This window comes from Mustela nigripes, chromosome 3 (assembly GCF_022355385.1).
Source record: "Mustela nigripes isolate SB6536 chromosome 3, MUSNIG.SB6536, whole genome shotgun sequence".
In the NCBI taxonomy this organism is placed as follows: domain Eukaryota; kingdom Metazoa; phylum Chordata; class Mammalia; order Carnivora; family Mustelidae; genus Mustela; species Mustela nigripes.
Genome location: NC_081559.1, coordinates 138055162 through 138063782, shown reverse-complemented (window position 1 = coordinate 138063782; position 8621 = coordinate 138055162). Strand labels below are relative to the sequence as shown.

General features: G+C 44.6%; 1 long non-coding RNA gene across 1 annotated transcript; it reads right to left on the bottom strand.

Moving 5' to 3' along the window:
• Window positions 1-1578: 1578 nt before the first annotated feature.
• LOC132013151 (uncharacterized) lies at window positions 1579-8348 on the bottom strand. Its single transcript, XR_009402895.1, has 3 exons — window positions 8197-8348; window positions 3030-3162; window positions 1579-1799 (listed from the first exon to the last, which is right to left on the bottom strand). It is a non-coding gene; the product is annotated as an uncharacterized LOC132013151 (long non-coding RNA).
• Window positions 8349-8621: the final 273 nt, after the last annotated feature.

Genomic DNA, 8621 nt, shown 5'->3' with positions numbered 1-8621 from the left:
AATCAGGGGGCACCTGGGTGGCTCAGTGGGTTAAAGCCTCTGCCTTCGGCTCAGGTCATGATCCCAGGGTCCTGGGATCGAGCCCCGCATCCTTCTCTCTCTCTCTCTCTGCCTGCCTTCTGCCTACTTGTGATCTCTCTCTGTCAAATAAATAAAATCTTAAAAAAAAAAAAAAAATCACGTCATCAGGGCGCCTGGCTGGCTCAGTGAGTACAGCATGCAACTCTTGATCTCAGGGCTATGAGTTTGAGCCCCATGTTTGGCCAAGGAGCGTGCTTAATGTAAATAACAAAAACCATTGTTGTTTTTGTGAAAATAATACATTTTCTAATACATGCTCAAGGAATACAAAAAAGTACAAAGGGGGAAAAGCAAAGGAATATTACATCGTAACTTACCATTGTCAACATTTGCTCAGTGTCATCCCAGACACCTCTGTATGCAGATAGACTTAGAGAACCATAGGAAGAAAAATGCACAGTCACGTAAGCTTTATAAAAATGAGATTATTCAATGCATGGGCGTTTTAAGTTAAAAACTCCGTTTTTCTTGAACTGAGCAGAAGATCAGCAGGACTGAAGTGTGTGGTTCCTCTGCCTCCTGCTTCCCTCCTCCCCAGCTCAAAATCCCAGTTGTTGGTGGTGGATTATTACTCTTACCTCCTTAGGGGGGTGATATTTGCATTCAGAACAGGCAAGGTGTGGTGGGTGAGGTTAAAGGAAAGCAAGGGGACCCAGGAGGCCTGGGGGCGTGACAGGAGTGGTGTCCTAGCCCTGGGACCGCATGGCATGCTCAGAGCCCTCTTTATCAGAGCTGAATAATGGTACTGATGAGGACAGGTGACCTTTTCTGAGATCTTACTATGGGCCAAGCATTCTGCCCATCAATACTTCCCATGTATTAAGTTCCTCAGTCCTAACATGCAACCTGTGATCAATGCTAGCGGCTTGATATTTTTATTATTATTTTTACTTATGGATGAGGAGCTGAGGTTCACGGAAAGAACTCGCCCAAGGTCACAAGACTGTACACCGTGGAGCCCGGGCAGTGTGACTGCAGAGCTCATGCCCTGTGTTCTCTCCACATTGGATCTACAGCTGCAGCAAGGGGCCCCCCAGGGTAAGACAACTGGTGGAGGGACCCGTTGACCCTTCATGCCAACATGGCGCATTCTCATGGCCGATCTTGTGTGCTCTCTGTGATGTTCCCAGTTGAGAGATGAGGCTGCGAAGCGACTTGACTACCCCAGGGGCACAGCCCGGGAGTCCGTTCTGGGGCTTACACTCCAGTGCCAGTCGTTCTCTGTTTTGCCCTCCTCTTCACCCAGTGATTGCTCATCTGAATGATAGTTACAGGCCAATTTTAATGGAGGGGGCGGTTTCTTCAAAACAAAAGAACTTTTGAATTAACATCTTCCTTTATTTTTTTTTTAAAGATTTTATTTATTTATTTGACAGAGAGAAATCACAAGTAGATGGAGAGGCAGGCAGAGAGAGAGAGAGGGAAGCAGACTCTCCGCTGAGCAGAGAGCCCGATGCGGGGAACTCGATCCCAGGACTCTGAGATCATGACCTGAGCCGAAGGCAGCGGCTTAACCCACTGAGCCACCCAGGCGCCCCAACATCTTCCTTTAGATGCCTTAGGAAGACAACTCAAGGGATTTGTATCAGTTTCCCGAAGCTGCTGGTAACAAATTTCCCATGAACTGGCTGGTTGAAAACAACAGAAATGGATCCTGTGTCAGCTCTGGAGGCCAGAATTCCCAAATCAAGGCACGGGCCTGCTGCACTCCATGAAGGCTAGAGGAAAGCACACTCCTTTAGAGCCTGCAGCCTTCCACTGGCCCCTCATCATCCTTGCTTCCAAGCACATGGATGTCACTGCAGCTTCCGCCTCCGTCTTCACGTGGCCCTCTCCTGTCTCATAGAGGCACTTGTCATTGGATTTAGGGCCCACCCTTTTTTTTCTTTTTAATATTTTCCATTTTTTTTTTAAGATTTTATTTATTTACTTGTCAGAGAAAGATAGACAGAGAGCACAAGCAGAGGGAGAGGCAGGCAGAGGGAGAAGCAGACTCCCGGCTGAGCAGAGAGCCCGATGCAGGACTCGATCCCAGGACTCCGGGATCACTACCTAAGCTGAAGGCAGCCACTTAACTTACTGAGCCACCCAGGTGTCCCTGATTTAGGACACATCCTCATCCAGGATGAGCTCATTTCAAGATCCTTAATTTAATTACATCTGCAGAGACTTTTTCCAAATAAGCTGACATTCACCCGTTATAGGCAGCTGTATCTTTGGGCGTTGGTATTTGACCCACAGGCTTCGTGGTGCACCCACACCGGTAAATGTTTCCACATTTCACTGTTAGATAACAATGTCTCTTTGGGGGCCTAGAAAGGCACAGCCTCACTTAGTTTCTGATTAGGGGAAAAAAAAAGCAGCAAAGCTCAAACCCCATGAGGCTGTGTCACAAGTCTATATACATAGTCCTCTCCTGTTGATCACAGAAACACCCACAAAGGAGTTTAATTCCATATTTTAAACTGTCCCTAAGTTTGTGGGACATATTGTGAGGTTGGAACATCTGATAAATTGTTTTTGGAAAATAAACTGAGGTCTGGTCCAGAGGGTCCATTTAAACCTTTATTCCTTGGTCTGAGCTCACAAAGGACGGGGCTGTCTAAGGCTTGAGGGCTCCACTTGCCTGGAAGCTGGTACCATTGGATAGATTCTGGCTTTACTCTGCCTAAGGGACCCCTGCTCTGGCATACTAATCCCTACATAATCCCTCCTTTTCTGTTCTCTCTAGTCCTTCTGATACCAAATTTAAAGAGACTTAAAATGGATTCCTTTTTGATACCAAAGATCTTCCCTGGAAGGAATCCTGCTTCTCCATCGTCCCGCCTGACCCAGACCTCATTCCCTCCTTGAATCTTCGTCTACTCATCCTGAATCTTGAAATTCAAGCCTTCTTCTGAAATCCCAAGGGCTTTATTCCTGTACTCCTTACCAGCACTCGCACACACCTCATTGTTGAAGCTGGAAGAAGACAGACGGTGCAATGTCTCGCCTTCCCGTGTCTCTCATCTGTGTCCAGGACCGGCGTGACCGAATATCAAGTCAGTGCTGCTTCAATGACGCCGGAAGGCACTGGCATGCCTGGAATCCCCCAAGTCAACAGGAAGATACTCAGTTTCTTAGAATTCAACAGCTGCATAAATTTAATTCATTTTTGCTTTATTTTCATTTATTGTTTTAATTATTTTAAAAATTTCAGTCTCATGAGCATATAGTATCATGTGAGTTTCAGGTATACAATATAGCGATTTAGCAATTCTATCCATTACTCAGGGCTCATCACAGTAAATGTACTCCTAATCCCCTTCACCTGTTTCACCCATCCCCACACCCACTTCCTTCTGGCAATCACCAATTGGTTTTCTTTGTTTAAGAGTCTGGTTCGCCATCTCTTTTTTTTCTGTGTTCGTTTGTTTAGTTTCTTAAATCAGCTTATGAGGGAAGTGATATATTTTTCTTTCTCTAACTTATTTCACTTAGCATTATGCCCTCTAGATCTATCCAAGATTTCATTCTTCTTTATGACTGAGCTGTATTCCAGTGTGTGTGTGTGTGTGTGTGTGTGTGTGTCTGTGTGTGTGTGTGTGTGTGACATCTTATTTATCCATCCATCTACTAACGGACACTTGGGTTCCTCCTAAATAATGCTGCCATACACATAGGGTGCATGGACCTTTTAGTATTAGTGCTTCCATATTCTTTGGTAAATACCCAGTAGTATAATTACTGGATCATGTGATAATACCATTTTTAAATTTTTGAAGACTCTCTAATGTTTTCCGCAGTGGCTGCACCAGTTTGCATTCCCACCAGTAGTGCACAAGGGGTTCCTTTTCCTCCACATCCTCACCAACACTTGTCGTTTTTGATTTTAGCCATTCTGACAGGTGTGAGGTGATATCTCATTGTGGTTTTGATTTGCATTTCCCTGATGATGAGTGAGGCTGAGTACCTTTTCATGTGTCTGTTGGCCATCTGGATGTTTCCTTTGGAGAAATATCTGTTCATGTTTCCTGCCCAATTTTAATTGGATTATTTGTTTTGGGGGTGTTGAGTTGTATAAGTTCTTTGTATATTTTGGAAACTAAGGCCTTATCAGACATATCATTTGTAAATATCTTCACCCATCCAGTAGGTCGTCTTTTTGTTTTGTTGATTGTTTCCTCTGCTGTGAAGAAGTTTTTTATTTTGATGGAGTCCCAATCGTTTATTTCTGCTTCTGTTTCTCTTGCCTTAGACGCATCTAGAAAAATGTTGCTATGGCCGATGTCGAATTCGTTACTGCCTGTGCTCTCTTCTAGGATTTTTATGGTTTCAGATCTCACATTTAGGTCTAAATTTAACTCCTTTGTAATAGTTGTCTTCCATTGGTTTTTATTTATCCTCAGAACGAGTTGTAAAAATCCCTTGCTTTGCTCTTTTTAATAGCCTACTATTCATTTGGTAATTTAGACCTTATTCATTTTTGCAGAAAAAAAGGGTAAAGCCTCACATCTTGGGGTTTGACACATTTTTATCTGTGACTAACGCGATAGTCAGAGAGTCAGTATGCTAGAGACTATCAGTCATGCATTGCTCGTACATGGCTCGCTTCTGCTAGGAAATGAAGCAAAATTCTCGAACAACCAGGGTGATGAGCACACAGCCCTAACAGCATTATTCATCACTGAGTGCGTGACCCTTCTTCAGGGGTCCCTGAAGTATAGCTCATACTGGATCAACCCAAATCAGGCATGGTTCACTGGATTTTACATAGATTTTTTTTTTAATAATTGAGGTACAATTGCTATGTAACATTATATTAGTTTCAGATGTACAACATAATGATTCAATATGTGTATATATTGTCAAATGATCACTCCAGTAAACCAGTCAGCATCCACCAACACACATAGCTACAAAAATCGTCTTTCTTATGATGAAAACCTTTTAAAAATGAATTTATATATTTGAGAGAGAGAGAGAGAGAACGAGCAGGCAGAGGGAGAGAAAGAGGGAAAGCAGACTCCCGCTCAGCAGGGAATCCGACGTGGGACTCCATCCCAAGACCCTGAGATCATGACCAGAATGAAACCAAGAGTCGGAGGCTTAACTGACTGAGCCACCCCAGGCACCTTTTTTATGATGAAAACATTTAAGATGTACTCTCTTAGCAACTTTCAAATATACAGTATGGTATTATTAACTATAGTTGCCATGCTGTGTATTCTATCCCCAGGATTTATTTGGTTTCTAAGTAGAAGCTTGTCCCTTTTGACCACCTTCACCTATTTTGCCCGCCCTCCACCTCCCAGAGATTGGCAACCGCCAATCTTTCTCCATAGCTTGGAGTTTAGGGAGTGTTGTTTGTTTGCTCTGAGATTCCACAGGTTGGTGAAATCGTATGGTGTTTGTCTTCCTCTTTCTGACTTAATTCACTTACCGTAATGTCCTCAAGGTCCATCCATGTTGCCAGACATGATAAGATTTCCTTCTTTTTATGGTTCAATAATATTCCTTTAAACATGTATAATATATAATCCGCTATATAAATATCGTCCACTATATATGTGTTACATAAAAATACATATATATACACACGCACACACAACCACAATCACATACACACACACACGTATCTATAACATTTTCTTTATCCATCCATCACTGGACACTTAGGTTATTTCCATGTCTTGGCTATTATTAATAATGCTGCAGTGAACATGGGGGTACAGATATCTTTTCGAGTTAGTGTTTTTATTTCCTTTAGATAAATACCCAGAAATAGAACAGGAACGTCTATGCTGTTTTCCACATGGGCTGCACCAGTTTGCATTCCCACCAACAGTGAAAGAGAGTTTCCTTTTCTCCACATCCTCACCAATGCTTCTAATTTCTTATCTTTTTGTTAATAGCCATTCTAGCAGGTGTGGGGTGATAGCTCATTGTGGTTTCGATTTGCACTTCCTGATGATAAGGGATGGTGAACACCTTTCCATGGGCTTATTGGCCCATCTCTTTATTTTCTTTGGAAAAAGGACTTTTCAGATCCTCTGCATTTTAATCAGGTTATTTATTTATTTACTATTGAGTTGTATGAGATTTTCATATATTTCGGGTCTTAACCCCTTATCAGATAGTTGATTTTCAAGTATTTTCTCTGATTCAGTAGGTTGCGTTTCCATTTAGCAGAGTGTCTCCTTCGCCCTGCAGAAGCTTTTTGGTTTGATATAGTCCCACTTGTTTGCTTTTGCTTTTGTTGCTTTTCTTTTTGTGTCAAATCCAAAAAATCATCATCACCAAGAAGGATGTCAAGGAGCTTACCATCTGTGTAGCTTTTACATGAATTCAATCCTCTCAACAAGCCCATAGAGTGAGTTCTATTATTGTCTGCATTTTAAAATGAGAAAACTGGGGCCCTCAGAAGTGACGTCAGCTGCCCGAGGTCACACAGTTGGACCGGGATGCCTGGCCTCAGAGTCTGAATATCTGCCACTGGGGGTTGTCACCTGACAACTATGTCAGCCTCCCGGGTCACAGGTCCTAGGAGGAGGGAGGGCAGTAGCCACAAGCCACACTACCCTTCCTGGAAGAGCTAGGAGACATCTTAACAACATTCATCTGGGACACTGTGATACGGGGAGCAAATTACAATACATCTTGCTTAGTATGACTAGAATCCCAGGGGCTAGGTCCTATGCACTGTTTTTAATCCCTATTTTACTCATGAGGAAATTGCAGGTTCAATGGACTAGATTTGCCTAAAGTTACCCAGTGAGTAGGTGGTGGAGTGAGATTTGAACCTAATTTTTTTTTCTCCCTAAATTGGCTGTTACTAGGAACACACTGTCCTATGGACACTGGAACAGTGCTTCCTTGGCCTGCTTTGACTGTTGATTCACAAAGCTCATTTTTCCAAAGCATCTTGGGCACCGCTGCTCGCTTGTCTGAAATCCCCCTACCAGCCCTGCCTCTGCTAGACCCTGACCCTGCAGGGCTTCCTCCACCAGGCAGACCTCACTACGGTTCCCAGCACCTGGCCTGGAGTAGGTGCTCACAAACGGCATGTGGAAAGAATGGACAGATTTGTTCCGGGTAAGGCGTTTTTCCCAGAAAATACCAGTTAACATGCAAATGTGTTGCCTGGCAGAGATGCCTGGAATTTGTTTACTGCTTCTCTCCCAGAGAGCAAGGTTTTGAGGAATGACTTAATAAGACTAACAAATAAAGGGAGGGGAAGCCCTTAAGTTTAGGGAAATGCCCAGGGAAGAGAGGTGGACCCCAGGGAATTCATGAGCAGGACGGGGGATGTCGAATACTGTGGAAGAAAGAAGAGGAAGCAGTCCCTCCCTGTGTGGGGAAAGGAGGGGTGGAATTGGCCTAGCCCTCTTCAGTTTTGCTCCAGGCTGGCTGATTCTCCACACACAGTGGGTCTGACCATCTCCATAGTCAATGGGAGAGCCCCACTGGCAGTATCTAAGGACTGATTCCTGTCAGTCCTGGCAAAGGACCCAAACTTCAGGTTTCCTTGAGAGGGTCCTGGAAATAACCAGCTTGGGGGGTAGAGGAGCTGGGTTCAAATCTTATCTCCACAGCCTATCCACTGGGCTGTCTTAGGCAAACCCAGTCCCTGGAATTAACTATCTGCCAATACTGTCTTATTAGGTCAAATCTTGGCTAGATCCTGAAAGGAGGGACAGCACCACTCAAAACATCTCTCACCCCCCAACCCCAAGTTCATCAAACAGCCCTGCCCCACCCTCTCCAGCAGGCAGATTTTCTCCCAGACCTTTCTCTACACGTTGACATACAGAGTTATATATAATATGTGAAAATCGGATCATGCTCTACGTATAGTTCTGTGGTTTATCTTCTCCATTTACACAATCGGGCATCTTTCTCTGTCCATTCACATAGATCTGCCATCATCTTTTGAAAAGAGTTTCATTGTATGTCATCATAGGGCATACCAGACATACCACAATACACTAAGCCCGTCTCCCACTCATGAACAATGCAGTTGTCTCCAACCTTTTGCTGTTGCCAACGCTACAACAAACATCTCCGCACCAGAGCAGCCTCGTTGTTAAAAGACATTCCACCTACCCCTGTGCTTTGACCATGGCTTTTACTTACGAAGGTGCAAAGCAGGGGTGCATTTCTCCTGGGCTGGGGTCTCAGCCTTCCACCTCCAGTTTCAGGCTGCCCTGCAAAGCGAGCCAGGCAGAGGATGAAGGGTTCCACCAGGGCTTCAGAGCCCAGGTCAGTAAGAGCGGCCAAGCGTGAGAATCCCGACCCCATGGAGTCGCCGCCCCGGCTGGCCTCTCCCCTCTTATTCCGGGGAATGGAGGCACTCGGCATCATTTTCTGTAATGCCAAAGGAAATCCCCAGATAAGACGGACACGCTCATGCTTCAGAGGAGGCACTACCCCACTCCCACGGAGATAAACTCATGCATGCTTTCTTAATCACCACTCCTGATTCTCCGGGGCCCTGCGGGGCTGCCAAAAACCTCTCTCAGCTCATTGCTGCTGCTCCCGCAGACAGAGACAGCGCTTCC